We start from the raw sequence: 16,886 nt of genomic DNA, 5'->3' as shown, positions 1-16,886 counted from the left end.
AAATACGTTAACAAAAAAGTATCCGAACATTCGCATCTAACAGTTTGAAGAAAGCACTGAAAACTTAAATCTTCGTGGCCGGACGGGGATTTGAATATCCCGTCACCAAAGTATGTGACCAGTGTCTTAACCACTTGGTTAAAGGCGCTGCAGTCTGGAACCGCAAGACCGCTACGGTCGCAGGTTCGAATCCTGCCTCGGGCATGGATGTTTGTGATGTCCTTAGGTTAGTTAGGTTTAATTAGTTCTAAGTTCTAGGGGACTAATGACCTCAGCAGTTGAGTCCCATAGTGCTCAGGGCCATCTTAACCACTTTGTCACTTGGACCACTAGACTGTTAAGACTTCTTGGAACAGTTACGTTGAAGTAAAATGAGCATCAGTAAGTATACATGAAAATGGCTGGATATGAGGAAGCTTTATGGAGATCTAGTAGACGCTTAACAATAGTAGATTAACCCAAAACTGGACAGATTGGAGGACGGACTCGGACGCATCAGAAGGTTGTTAAGTAAACACACAAATGAACTATAAAATAGGAAATAGAGAAACAATTTTATAACGTATGGACCGACCTAGTATGAAGTCTAGTGGGCGGCAGAAGTGTTTCACGTTTCTACCATGACTTCTTCTATTCAATCAATAGCCGCTTCCTAGCCTGTGTAGGGGGGAAACAGGTGTGTGGCAGCATCAGCAGTAACCATCGATCTTCCGCACCCGGCGCACACCGCAGACCGCAAACCGATCATTAAGGTCAGGTGCGGACGCAGGGTCCAGTTCAGTATGTAGGGGGCGCACAGTTTGTTACTGATTCCGTCCCCTGGTCGCGCGTCAAACATTACTTTCCCTTGATGTACCTCACGTGCCTAGGATTATGAGAATAACAAAAAAATATAGATTGAAAATATAAAATATTTCAATAGGACAATCATTTGTTTACGTCAGTGCTCTTGAATTACTATTTTTTCTAGGTGCTGATAATAGGTATTGCCACACACAATCCGAGCTCCTTAATATCCGTCATGAATTGACCCAAAGGTTGAAGTGTGTGTATGTTATCACCCAGTTACAAGGAAACTTGTGATGCTGGAATATATTGCAAATCAATCAATTATTGAACAAAACGAAGCCACTTAGAACAGATTACAAAGTTTTGGACGATTCAGATTCCGTAGTAACATTCTAATCATAAGCCGATAAGACATAAATACAACTATACTGTTTTGTATAAAACTGTCTGTTAAAAAGAAAGCATATAGCACATAGTTCTGTACACAACTGCTGATTATAATTGTATGTAAGAAGAAAGAATATATATGGCAGAAAACGTTTGTCTAGTGCTTTAAATGCCCTGCTGTCGTAGTTAAAACTGACTATGGGATAGGAAACGAATGCACACTTTCCACAGCACAGTCTTACACAACATTTTCTTTCTCGATGTCAGTAGTATTGAGGAAAAAAAATTTGTGCTAGCGAGGTGGCGTAGTGGTTAGCACACTGGAATCGCATTCGGAAGGATGACGGTTCAAAACCGTCTCCGACCATTCCGTATTTTCCCTAAATCGTTTCAGGAAAATGCAGGCATGGTTCCCTAATCTGAACTTGTGCTCCGACTCTAATGACGTCGATGTCGACGGGACGTTAAACACTACTCTCCTCCTCCTCCCTCCGCCTGAATGGTTTTTAGGTTATCTTGCAAATATTTGAAGTAATTCAGTCTAGAGCTTATTGAGATTTTTGCTAACAACTTTTCCCTACTAAATATCATGTATTTATATATTTCTGTATCATATATATTGAACAAATATATAGCCTATATCCGCCCAAATGTTCATTAAAGCATCGTGTAAATATATAAAGTAAATTGTTCAAAAACGTTTTGAGACTTTTGCGAACAATGTTTCCCCTTCAAACAGCACGTACAGTTAATACACCATATATATTTTTAAAAATGTAGCCCATGTCCTTCTGAGTGTTTATTAGAGTAGCGTGTAAAAATTTCAAGTAGATCGGTCAATAAATTTTCGAGATTTTTTCTGACAGTGGTTCCACTATAAATAGTATATACATGGTAGGGCAAATAAAAGTGGTCTGGAGAACCGAGTTACAGGATACAAAGAAACACAGCAGAGGAAAGGAAAAACACCACTAACCTTGACAGAAGATTACGGTTAATGAAGTAAAAGATCCACGCAGTGGACACCAAATGAAAAAGCTACTCCTTATGTTTCTGATCTCGACTGCCATAAACATGCGAAGGAACTGTTAATCAGAACTCAGGGAGAAGTTTTAGTCTAATTCACAATCGATTTATTGATCTTAAACAAGAAAAGAAAACAAAATTATTAAAGAAACATCATACAAAAATATTTATTTAACAAAAGCCTTGCTAAAATGGGATCTATGGAGGACAAAATGATCTGCTGGGATCGACACACGACACTAACCAGAACACTACTCGCTCTATCTCACTTCATACACGTGAATCCAGGGTATGGCATCAAACTACGCCACCACCAATCATCGTTATTCTACCATACAAAAAAAAGGAAAAATATGGTTCGAAAGAACAGTGTGCTGAGAAATAGACATTACAGCCCTACTTCGCAGCAGCGAATACTTTACCATCCTACTGGTCAAGGTGCCACAGTACGATGCGTTCGGCGACTGAAGTCATGGACGGCGGCAATTTGTTATTAAATGCGCGTTCCCGAAAAATGCAAGTACGCGGTGTCGTCTTCGGTTAATTCAGAACGCAGGTACTTCCCTAAGAGCCTCTGAAACCCCGACAGATTCCAGTGTACAGGTGGACCCATTTGCTGGTCTGCCAAACCAATTTGGCTCTGTGCCATGACTGTGCGTGTTGGAATACGTCAAATGTTTAGACGGCCGACTCAAGACAAATAAGTACACCCACGCATCACTCGTTGTGACCATGACGATATAAGCAGTACCTCTGATGGTTCAGAAGGTGACTGGCTCAGGCTCTAAGTCGCACACTAGTAAAGGACACAAGTCTCACCGTTTAGGTAGAGACCTGCAGATCTTTACTAGCAAAGCGCTAGTACAAGAGACTTGTACAAGAGTGAGATAAATAAATGGAAATGTCGTGTGGCTAGGGCCTCCCGTCGGGTAGACCGTTCGCCTGGTGCAGGTCTTTCAATTTGACGCCACTTCGGCGACCTGCGCGTCGATGGGGATGGAATGATGATGATTAGGACAACACAACACCCAGTCCCTGAGTGGAGAAAAATCTCCGACCCAGCCGGGAATCGAACCCGGGCCCTCAGGATTGACAGTCTGTCACGCTGACCACTCAGCTACCGGGGCGGACAAGAGTGACATGATCTCCCTTTCTCCATGTTCCCTCCTCAGCTCGGTTCGAAAACCACATTTCTATTTTTTGACTTCCCCCAATTTCGCACAAGTCAATCACGAGCTATAGCCCGACATTCTAAGCTCGGTGAATGGTCTTTGCACTGCAAACTGATTTGACCACTCAGAGACTTAAAGTTAATTGGCAGAAAACGGAAAAAAATTCAGCTTTGTGGCCTCTTTCCCACACATTTGCCGTGTTTTTTCCTAACACAATACAGGGTCGAAGGGCAGCCCTCCATAAACAGCTTGTTATCTCCCCTGTTGTGTCCATTTCAGAGTTTGCAAAGAACGGCCATAAACTCATATTGACAAAAGATGTTTTGAAACAGAGTCTGCATGTCTGGGCGCCAGTTTTCCTGTCCCAAGGAAATTTGCAGAACGTTTACATTTTTTTTGGTGGCTTGCTCACTAATAAGGCCTACAATGCGCTGTTGGCGACTTTTCGGCGCTAGGCCGTACACCTGGACATCTGGCGCCAAAGATAATGTGTCTTGCACAATACGATCGCAGCACGGGGACGTCTGGAAATGTCTCTTCATCGTTCTCCAGAAGAAACGCGCTTTGTTGCCCCACCAATGCCATGCTTTTACTGCAGTCGTTTAAGTTGGCACACTGTTCCTTTGAATGCAGGTAAAGCTTACCGTACTTCTTTCCCTAGAGCATGCGAACAAGACCATAAATTGCTGCCCACCACTTCATCACAATGTATGAAGTCAAATCGCCCTAGATCGTACTCCCTTCACCAAATAAGAAGTGAGAGTGCCCTGCAGTCTCTCAGCCTGACTAAAGCAGATGTTGAAAGTGACCACCAGTCATCTCTTGAAACTTTTGGGCCCTGGTCAGCAAGTTGCAGAATCCGGATCAAAGCTGGGCTGCTGGAATTGCTGTAATCTCATCCGAAATGTTCTGCTGCATTCCTTGAACACTATGAGCGTTGCTGGATGTAGACTTGAGCGCTCCCCACACAAAGTAATCCCACAGTGGCAGGTCGGGTGACCTGGATGGTCAGCTGGGGCCGCAACTGGACTGACCTCTGCTAACAAGTCTGTCAGGCATGACGTCTGTGAAAATGTGCCTCAAGGTTCAGCCGGCTGTATGTGCACTTGCTCCATCGTGTTCGATGTAGCTATATGCACACATTCACGTCCACTGGTATCTACTCGTCCAGGCCTCTTTTATTTGCCCCACCTTATATATATATATTTATATCGTATATGTTGCCTATCTCTGTCCAACATTTATTAAAGCATTGTGTAAAATTTAAAGTAAATGTGTCAATAACTATTAGAAATTTTTGGTAATATGTCTGGAGAACGAATTTTATTTAATAGTAATATGCATATTTTCGTGTTTGTGTACCACAAATATTTAAAAATATGTAGTCTATGTCTGTCGAAACAGAGTTTTGTGAAACATTTGAAGTAAATTGGTCAAGAATTTTTCAAACTATTTGGTAACATCCTTGAACAATTACTTTACATATACTATCAATTTCATTTATCTGTTAGTATACCATGAATACTAAAAGCTATTTACCTCATGTCCGTCTGAACGTTTATTAGAATATCATGTAAAAATCTGAAGTTCCCTGGCCAAGAATTGTTAAAGATTCCGCCTACAGTTCAGTTAATGAAACACTTTACAATATACTCATAACATATGCAGTTATTCTAATGCTGTAATAGGGATATTGTCAAATATTTGCAGCTGTTTACATTTGGTTATAACACAATTATTACGACAGCCATTCTTTATAAAATATGTTGATATTTGTTTAAAAAACGCGTAGGTTTACTTCACCTTTCAATTTCCAGCTAAAGTACTCACGTTGGTCTCATGACTGCCTACGACGTCAAGGCAAAGTAAACAGTCAGACGCTGTGGATCTTATGACATTTTACGCTTACCACAATATCTACTTCACGAGTAAAGTTTTCCCCGTGTCCTAGAGCTCAATATTTCGAATCGGGTGACAGGAGATAAAAATTTTTGGCGTCCTGATTTAGATGAAATGAGGAGTGCTGAAAATCGGCTTTTCGCGAAACCTAGCTCATTTTCCAACTGTCAGGAATCCGTTAACTGTTCTTTTAAATGTATTGTTGATTTTGCCAACCGAAGTGTCACGCGCTGCAGCAGGCAGCACTGGGAATTTGACACGTAAAAAGAGCCCCGTTTGACACGTCAATGTTGCCTTAATTCATATCAGCTGACAATTGAAAAATTCAGCCGAAAAACAAATACGAAATAACTGCCACTACGTCTATTACGACTGTAAAGAGAGCCACCCACAACAGTAAAAAATTTTTTTTTTCTATTTCATATTACTTGGAGTGCAGCCTAGATAACCAGAGCGTAAATCCGGCCTTATTTCAGCGAGTCAAGATGAATGATTTCCACAGTTCTTTGCGTGCCGCTATTATTCCAATTTTCATTCCATTACCTCCGCTAGAAAGCGCCGCATATTCATAAATCAAAAGCAGCTCTTGGAAACTTTTCAAGTGGGTTTTCAGGAGACAACAGCCGCTTCATGGACAGTACACATGAAACGTCCCCTTTGAACAATTATACACGACTGTGCTTAACCTGACACACAATATTTTTTAGCGCAACGCAATCTGACTTTCAAAATTCCCTACAAAAGAATGGCCCTGACTACCATTAAACTATACCTTTCACAAATCACTTACCTCACAAAAATCTTCGCTGCTCAAGCTACTGCAATACAGCGAGCGCCACTACTGCCAGCTAAATAAAAGATTCAAACTATGGAAGGCACTAACTACTGATAGGGATAGTTAGCAAATGAAAGATATTAATAGAGAACAAACAATGTATTTACCTTGATATCATCATATATAAATATAGCAGTTCATGACAAATTTCAAAACTCCGCCATCTCTCTCTCCACATCCACCACTGCTGGCGGCTCACCTCCAACTGCGCAACGCTACGCGCTGTTCACATCCAGCTGCCGCTGCCCAACACTACAATGGCAGACAACAATGCAAACTAGCCACAGACTGCACACAGCACAGCCAGTGATTTTCATACAGAGGTGGCGTTACCAATAAAAAAACCTAAACAGCCTACTTACATAGCCCCCATGCTCCCCACAAAAATTTTTACAAATTGGATTGGGCAGTGGCCAATACAGATTTGAAAAAAAATTTTCATAATTACAATAACAAAGAAATCAAATGCACACACTTATTGATACAATGTTGGTCAAAAGCTAAAAATTTTTCACAGTCCATAAAGACAGTCCACATTGTTCATCACAGTAAAAATGCAGAGTTTTTCTCAAAGTCTGAGCAGTAAAAGAAAATGCACACAGAAGTAGTGGATTTCCATGCAGTCTTGAAGAAGTAGAGTTGTCCTTCCAACGGAAAGACAGTGCTGACTCTCGACATGCAGACAAGTATTGGCTCACAACAGAGCAAACCCACAGCAGAGTCATTCGAAGTTTGGAAGAATATTGGTAGGGAGGTCATCACAGAGCAGACCCACTGTAGTCCTGGTAGAGATTACGGTATTGGTGGGCCACCAGAGGTGCAGACCCACTGTAGTCCTTGTAGAGATAATGATATTGATGGATCATCAAATATGTAGACCCACTGTAGTCCTTGTAGAAATAATGGTACTGGTGAGTCAGCAAAGGTGTAGACCCACTGTAGTCCTTGTAGAAATGGCCAGCAGCCATCTGTTGCGACTGTGCAGGTGCACAATCACCATCGAAGAGTCTTGCAGAGAATATAGCAAGTCCATAAACCACCACTTGTGCACTCACAACGTTTTTGGAATTGTCCTTAGAACCAGCAATGCTGTTATCCAGTCCCTTGCAGAATTATTAACACACGTGCAAACACTAACAGTCCCTACTTCTCACATATTGTCCATATACTATGACCAACAGAAACGTGTGCAGTGAAATGTAACTTAATTTGAAGAACTGGTGTCTGTACAATTATAAATTTACAACATGAAAATACAATTACAAAGGTACAAAATACATCATTAAAGAACATAACAATACAGATAACATTTGTAGTAACACAGGCTTTACAAAAGAATAGAAATAAACATATACATCAGTGGAATTATGACATGAGTACATACATAAAGGATCACAATAACTTTTGAAACATCAACGTCACACATGAGCATTGAACAGAACAGAATTAATAATGTCTAACATCTTTACAAAGTAAATAACATATTATTAATGCCAATTATATTCGAGGATAACAGTATTCCTCATCATAGTGAACGTAACTTAATATTAAAAGAAGAAAAAATTCTATGAAACCACACAGAGACAGGAAGAAAACAAATACTCAAGGGTACACAAACACATAGTGGGATAACACCAATAGGAAAGGACAGGGTTCGTTTTCAGTGTAACATTTGGTACTGCAGTCCAACCCAAAACTTCATATATCTTTCCTCTTATTTCATCCTTTGTTTCCACCAAAAAAATTCTATCTAAGCATGCTTTCTGTATTTATATGTTCACACATTTCTTACCTCAACATTTATTTCCAAGAAAATCCTACCTAAACCTGTTTTCTCAATGCATTTCTTCCAATTCATCGCAACTTATTCTCTTAGAGGCTACCCCCTCTTAAGCTAACTTAAATCTACTGAGCTCAGATGCTAAACTAAGGGACGAGGCAATGCAGCAGCACAAAATAAGTAACACAAACAGCAATGACCAAAAAATTGGAAAATTGCAAAGCAAGCCACAGTAAATCTAAATTACCAAGCAATGCAACATTACAACTAATATGAGCCAATGTGCAGCAACAAAAAAATAAATCTGGCTTAGCAGAGTAACACAAATTAAAGTTCAGTAGCACTATGCCTGGCAAACAGCAGCAGAAAATTAAATAACTTCTACCTAAAAATGACATAGCTAAAGCAGAAAAAATAATACACTAAAGATAACAATGCAGATAAGGGAAATGTATATTCACATCTTAATGTCTAAGTAATTAAAGTGGTGCACCACAACAACTGATTGTAAAAAGAAATATTACCATGTACTTGAAAAGAAAATTATGTGTTACTGTTACTAGTTCCTTCTTATTGTTCTTTCCTTTCCAAGTGCTCCTTTTTTAAAGAATGTGGATCATAAAATAATTATTTAATAGATCTGTTGACAGAAAGTGTTCACATTAGCAAATGCATTTCATTTTATAAAAGCAATGCTGCAACACAGCTGGAAACCAGATATCAAATGAAATAAGCAATTACGCAAACCAAAGCATAAAAACATCATTCAATAGCTATGTGGCATTTCGTAAGTCAGTAGCTCTCAATTCTCGTAGAAAGACACTTGTCATTATCAGGTTTGCAGATGTAAGAATATTTCCGAGGATAATGGCCTCCCCTTTTTTTTTGTTCTACCTGTGCCACTGAAAAGGGCTCGCAATAATGGCTTTTTCTCCAGGCGTCTGACACAGCTGGGTGCCCGCCGCATTACGTGCAGGTGGTCACTTAACTTTCGTACGGAAATATTTACGACAGCAGTTTCTGCTACCGTGGCAGTCTCATATAAAAATATTTCACAGGTCAAGAATTAGCGTTGCAAATCTGTAGAAACAAAATCCTATAAATATAAGTGTCAAAAAAAAAATATTCGTCAGCATTGTGATACAGTCACACATTTCATAACTCTTAAAGTACGTTTCTTGGTTTCCAACATCCTTTTCATAAATCAGAGTCCCTAAACACTACTCATTATTCCTTACCTCATTACACATATACGTATCCATCGACACTCGTCAATATTTCGTCATTATAAATATGAAGCATAATCAAATAACTCATATAGCTTCAGCCTATTAATCATAAACATACCTCAGCAGCATAATACACATCGTCGTCGTAAAAATAACATCATTAACACCTCAGTCAAATCTCAAAATCGTCGTAGCTTTCTGCAATAATTCCAAACCTAAAGAAAATTCTCTGCTCATGTCAAAAGTGTCATCTGCCTCAAACGTACTTTAAAAATCATGATCTCACACCAAATACATCATTCAAAGCTCTCATAGTATCACAATGGTTCTGAAAAAATATGAACAGATCACACAGTACAGACAAAATACAATTTCGTAAGTGTGAAGTAATCCAACTCTATAATTGCGTAAACATATGTCACTGATGTAATAAAAAAAGTTTATCTCTCAGTTACATGATCAGATAGCTGTGTAATTTGTGTGTTAGAGAAATATGGTACCGAAGTGTAAAGTTGTATAAGCAAATACCATATTAGCTAGGGCTCCTTGTGCTTGCCAAACACATGGTACACAGAGTGAGCGTGTACCCCCCTGAGGATTAATGTAATTATACCCTAAGGTGTTACAGATTACAGCAATGGAATGAAATGTATCACGGGAAACCTTTGTATTATTGTACTCCAAATATCTTTAAAAATAAATATTTTTAAGTACAAAATCAATCACTCAAATACGTGTCCTGTAGCGCTAAATGTGCGTCTTGTTGCAACATAATCTCTGTGGAAGTGTCGTAGTTATCGTCCTCCGAAAGCTAAGTTCTGCAGAAGTCAATGTACTTACCTCATGATAAACAAAAGTAAAATGCTTTGTGTATAGATATCGTAGTTATTACGCTTATTGCCATGATGAAGAAAGTACTGTGCTGTAACGTATTGTTGTGCTATGGAAAAGGCAGTCTCATGTAGCTATACCACAAAAGTTACTACTAAAACATGTTTTTCTTTCCAGAAGAATTCAGAAAACTGTGCAGATATAAAACAGATACACCGCAAAAGCAACATTGTAAATTGTCACTCATTAGTAGCGTCTTGATAAAAATCGTGTAGCTGTCCCATAAACTAACCACTGTGTCATCTGGTATCTCACAGAAAGTACTTTAAATCCAGAATGTATTTTCAAATAAACCAAAATGTTGCATTAAAATCTCATTAGCAGTACTGGTAAATGTTCTAAGTATGTAAGCCTTATAGTCGTTCCATAATCGTGCAACTAACAAGCAAGAATGTACACACACAATAACACTGTGACGTCTGTTCACTATAACAATGCATTCGTCATTTCTGTTTCAATAAGTTCTCTTGGTTCTTGACTGGATATTTAACTTCAAACATGTTAACAGATTCTAAGTCTGACAAGCATACTAGTAATGTAAAGTGAAAAGTTATATGGCAAAGACAAAGTTAAAAAGCAGATTATCTTTCAATAAACGGTTTTACATGTGAAATGTGGTGTAAACCTTTACTCTTCCTAGTACGCAGAGTTTCAACCGGAACGCAATTATCATGCAGTATACGTCGATAAAGAATACTGGAATTTTTCTCAAGGTTAGCGTCTATGTTATTTTTCTCTGAGCCAGCGGACGCACGCGGCTGCCTGCTGTGCGAGTCATTGTCTGTCTCTTTGTTGGCGCGCGCCGTTATTCGGGTTCGGAGACCTAACTTCTACAAATTCACCGAGACGAGAGGGCCCTGCCCTGTTTAAATCCCGCCAGTTCTGATTCAATTCAGGTCTGTCGTTACGATCACATCCTCTGTCGTCATGTTGGTAGTTCCTGTAGTTTCTTTCTTGTCGGTTAAGTGGTGGAGAATTTCTCCCTGAATCGTAACTGCGCGCTGGACCGTTGCGTCTAAAGTTATTCTGTCTCCCGTAATAATAATTATTTTGGTTCCCATATTGTCTGTTTCTCTGATTGTCTCTGTGATAGTCACTACCGCAGAGAGGTGATCTTTCCCTGTAATTATTAATACTCTGCCAACGGTTGTCGTACGGGTGGTGTCTGTTTTGGTCACGATATGTGTTGTGAGAATAGCTTTGTCGTGTCCAGTTATTATTTCTTTCATCGCGGAATTGCGACGGATGTGATCTGTAATTGTTGTGCTCCTGCGTTCCGCGATTGTCAGTGTCAATTTCCAGTTCTTGTAATAGACCCTGAAAAGCTTCAATGTCATCTTTGCAACGTCCTGCCAAAATAATATGTCGTAAATGTTCAGGCAGTTTGATTAAGCAAATGCGGATGAGTTCTGAGGGGCTGTATGGGTTTGAAAGATACTGATTCTTATGCAACATGTCTTCAAAATATTTCATAAGACTGGAAAATTCAGATTGTTCGAAATGTTTCATCATTATGATGCCATGTTTTACTCGATCTTGTGTGGCTTGAGACCAATATGCTGAGAGGAAGGCATGGTAAAACTCTCCTTCACTGTGGCAATCGTGAATGACCGATCGCATTCTTACAGCTGGTTCATTCTCTAAGTAGCCACACATAAATTCTAATCTGTGCTCTAATTACCAGTTGGGAGGAAAACAATGAGAGAATTGATGGAGCCATGCTTGTGGATGAATGTCGTTGCCAGAATTCTTAAATGTTTTGAATTTACGTGTAGTAATGAACAGCTTATAGTCAAAATCATCGTGTCGGCGAGTAGCATATCGGTCATTGTTAGGTCGTGTCGGCCGTTCCATCTCAAAATTCGGTGCACATTGCCAATTTCTTTCATAACTTCCGAAATGCCCTGTGTTATTATTTTGTGGCTGTTCCGTATTTCTGTGTCCCTCTTCCCGTATTGGGGCGCGAGTATCCTCTGAAATACGTAAGTCTTGAATTACCTGTGTCAGCTGATCTTGTACTTCCCGGATTTCTCTTTTGTACTGTGTATTGATTTGATTTTGATTCTGTTTGAATTTTCTAATTTGTTCATACTCTTCTGTGTCAGTGAAGGCTACAGGTCTTGTGTCATTCAGATCATCATCTACCTTTGTAGATAAGTTAGTGACCTGATCCGAAAGTTCGGCTACTTTCTCCGATAGTGAACACATTTCCTCAGTGTGTTTTTCTGAACCAAGTTTCAGAGTGTCCATTTGTGTTGAAATCGAATCTACTGTGTCCTTTAAGTTATCCTGAGTTTTTGCAAGTTGCGTAACCGAATCGGTAGATGCAACTGAGTCAATTTTAGCCCACAAGGTCTCATGATTTTCATGAACAATGGTTTGCAGTTCTTTTATGGCTGCTTCGTGATTCTGTAATGCATTTTCATGCCGCGAAAAAATAGGTTGAAAATGCTCACAAATTTGTGTTTTCACGTCATTACAGACTTTTTGACATTTCGATTCAATGTGATGTAACTCAGTAGTTAAATCTTCACGCGTTTGTTCAAGAGTTTGTTCCAATGAGTCTAACTTTTGAAGCTGTTGCTGTGTTTGTCTCTGATTTTGTTCGATTGTGTCTAACTGTTGCTGTGTTTGTCTCTGGTGTTGTTCCATTGTGTCTAACTTTTTGAGCTTTTGTCCCATTTGTTGCATTAATTGTAATAACAATGCACTGGTGTCTGAAACATGTTCCTCAGTGCTTTTCGGCAGTGAAGTTACACCGGCAACATTCACATTTTGACAAGTGGAAAATGTGTCTTGACTCATTTGAGAAAACGGTGAGAACCCAAAACCTGAGTCTGCAGTATTTGCAATATTGTGTTCTGTCATTCCCGATTCCTGAGGCGAGCTGTTGCCGACCAATCGATCGATAACGCTTCCCTGTTCACTACCTGTTTCACTGTCTACACCATTGTTTGCCGCCCGCTCCATTTCCCTATGCGCAATTACCAAATTACTACTTTGAACATTAGTTAATTCATTACTCTGCGGCGCTAACACACTGCCTTCACCTTCACTGTCATTTCTCAGTTTACTTTGGAGCCTAGTATTACGTTTTTCACACGCCATAATTGTCACAATATTTCACACGATAACACAGAAAAGCACAATTTGAAGAGCAAAATAAAATAACATAGCAATGGAAATAATGTCTACTTAATTGCCAGCGCAGCTGCGAAATACTTGGTGCAAATCTACATGCATGCCACAACTGTTTTACTGTACAACAATGAAAAACTACAACTACAAAGGAAATTCTCTCTATGATTACGCGCTACCAATAAACAATAGCTACACCAATTACACAAACTACAAGAAAAAATCAGAAGATTCCAGTGAGGTATCCTAGGCTAAGGGTCGACATATGAAACGTCCCCTTTGAACAATTATACACGACTGTGCTTAACCTGACACACAATATTTTTTAGCGCAACGCAATCTGACTTTCAAAATTCCCTACAAAAGAATGGCCCTGACTAACATTAAACTATACCTTTCACAAATCACTTACCTCACAAAAATCTTCGCTGCTCAAGCTACTGCAATACAGCGAGCGCCACTACTGCCAGCTAAATAAAAGATTCAAACTACTGAAGGCACTAACTACTGATAGGGATAGTTAGCAAATGAAAGATATTAATAGAGAACAAACAATGTATTTACCTTGATATCATCATATATAAATATAGCAGTTCATGACAAATTTCAAAACTCCGCCATCTCTCTCTCCACATCCATCACTGCTGGCGGCTCACCTCCAACTGCGCAACGCTACGCGCTGTTCACATCCAGCTGCCGCTGCCCAACACTACAATGGCAGACAACAATGCAAACTAGCCACAGACTGCACACAGCACAGCCAGTGATTTTCATACAGAGGTGGCGTTACCAATAAAAAAACCTAAACAGCCTACTTACATAAGTAGACGCAGTCCAAGAACAACGACCCAGAACATTACGTGAAATGCTACTCCACGACAACGCCCGCACACATTCTGCTAGACAGACAAAAAATCACTATACAGGAGTCGGACTGAGAAGTCATTTCGCACCCACCTTATTCAGCCGATCTTGCACCCTCAGATTTTCACCTTTCCCATTTCTGTCGAGCAACCTTCAAGGAACTACCCTTCCGGATGAAATTGCTCTGCCAAAATGGCTCGATGAGTTCTTCGCCTCAAAACTAAATTATTTCCACAGTCGCGGAATCGAAAAGTTACCCCAACGTTGGCAGACTGCTGTAAATAGTAAAGGAGAATACATTGTTGATAACTGAAGTCTCTGTTATGTGTATCTGTTGTAACTTCAGGAAAACGCTACGAACTTACGAATCGACCCAAAGACAAGTTTTGCGCGCATTTTAATTGTTACAGATAATGGCAGCTGTCGTAGACAACGTTATGCACGGTTGTCTGTCTTATCCCAGACTGACGGGCCATCCGCTTGGTATTGATATAGGTGTCACTGTCTCTTTTACCTCCACCTACAAGTCGAAATTCCTCTCTTGGAACGCGTTTCTAGCCGTATGATTATGATCTCTTTCGCTCCTTATGTTCTTAGGGATCTGCAGTTTGTGGCCGTTTATCAAACTCAATCTGTTTGATAACAACGATAAAACTGCGGAGCGCAATCAACATGATGGTGATGACATTGGACTCAATTGGCAGCAGTTTACTGAGAAACGCGGCCAAAAAAAATATAGCCCAAACGACAGGGGCGACTCGAGACACTGACATGACAGGGCACTGGAAGCTATCGAAGAGCAATGACCCTCTTTTAAGATATCGTTACGGCTTAGCCATGTGTTCGTCCAGTTGGCTTTCAGGGACCTGGTGGACTCGTCTTTTCCTTATTCGTTATGTGGTTTAAGGACGCACCAGCGTTAACGGCTGATGACTTTCTTACTACAGCAAGTCAGCTGTTAGACCTAAACCTGCACAAAAAAAAAAAAATCGAAAAGAAAAGACCGATAGAAATGTCAGCGTTTTGATTGCTTGTTTTTTCAACATTTCCCTGCATTTCTTAGCTCCGAGATCGGGAGTCAGTAGATAGCTCTCCTGAGTATAAGAAGCAAGCCGTTGGCTCTCTCAGGCGGATGTGTTCTTTAAAAGTGTTTAAGGGTACAAGCACGTTACAACGAACTTCACTGATGCTAATAATCCTTTTTACAGAATCTCAACATTTCCATGTTTAAATATCTTTCTAAGGCAGAGGCGGACCGTGAATCCGTAGCTGTAACACTGCTGTCGACCAAAAAGCCTTGCCTACAGCATTCCGTTATTTAATTTTGACGCCGTTTGCTCCATAACAACTGCTTTGTGTAATATCCTTGAAGAACTTTTCGATTGTACTATGAGCTGGGATTTACTGCAACTGATCTTCCTGTAGATAAAAGTGCATTACTGGAGTTTACTTAACGTTTTTCGCGTGCGTTCGTGTTATTATTGGTATGACACCTATTCAAATTTGTGTTATGAACACCATAATGTGTTTTAATGAAGGACTAACCAGCAATTTAAAAAACATGAGCAGACTAGAAATCAAAACTGGGGCACATGAAAAGTCGGCTGCGACAATTGGACAGGCAACGCGTCGCTGAAGTTGAAAAACCGCTGAAAGCGTGACAAAGGAGGTCAGAATAACAAATAAAAGGAAAAAAAACTAAATAATATGGAAATTACACTCAATATCAGCAAGATTATGGAACTGGAATGTTATCATTGAGAAGAAAATGACATCCAAATCATTTGTTTCAGTTTCACGTCATCAGCGTCTTCGTGTACTCAGGTATCATTATCTCATCGAATCTTGAAGCTACAAAAACGATTTTCTGCGTGAATACTAACATAGTGAACCATATTATTCAATAAAGTATTAAATATTTTAAGCTGCAGCATGTCATATGTTCCTAAATTATTCTGAGGAAAAAAATGACTTCGAAAGGAACATTTTGTTAAACGCACAAAACAACAAACCGGCAAATATTCGTAAGTTTAATGTTTCAAAAAGTTAATAATTCAAAGAAAATAATTTGTTTTGATCTTTTATTTTGAATAGTGTGGAAGTACAGCGTACCTAAAATACAAATTACATGTAATTCAGTACGTAAGATAAAATTCCACATGTAGGTTTTTTTAGGTTACAGGATTCCCTCCCTAGGCCCGACAAGACGCCTCCTGATACGCGACAAGGTAGTAGCAGGCAAAACGCAACAGGGAATAACAATATTAATGTGGTAATAGTAAACTGCAGGAGCGTCAATAGAAAGGTCCCAGAACTGCTATCATTAATAAACGGTCACAATGCCCACATAGTACTAGGGACGGAAAGTCGGCTGAAACCAGATGTAAACAGTAATAAAATTCTAAACTCAGATTGAAATGTATACCGCAGAGACAGGCTGGACAGTGAAGGGGGAAGCGTGTTTATAGCAATAAAAAGTGCAATAGTATCGAAGGAAATTGACGGAGATCCGAAATGTGAAATCATTCGGGTGAAGGTCACGCTTAAAGCAGGCTCAAACATGGTAATTGGATGTCTCTATAGGCCCCCTGGCTCAGCCGCTGTTGTGGCAGAGTATCTGAAGGAAAATTTGGAAAATATTTCGAGTAGATTTCCCGACCATGTTATAGTTCTGGGTGGAGATTTTAATTTACCGGCTGTAGACTGGGAGTCTCAAAAGTTTATAACAGGTTGCAGCGACAAAGAATCTAGTGAAATATTTTTACTGCATTATCTGAAAACTACCTTGAACAGTTAAACAGAGAACCGACTCGTGGCGGTAACATATTAGACCTTCTGGTGACAAACAGACCCGAACTATTTGAAACAGTTAACGC

Source organism: Schistocerca americana, chromosome 3, assembly GCF_021461395.2.
Source record: "Schistocerca americana isolate TAMUIC-IGC-003095 chromosome 3, iqSchAmer2.1, whole genome shotgun sequence".
Taxonomy (NCBI): domain Eukaryota; kingdom Metazoa; phylum Arthropoda; class Insecta; order Orthoptera; family Acrididae; genus Schistocerca; species Schistocerca americana.
This window is presented reverse-complemented; position numbering follows the sequence as displayed.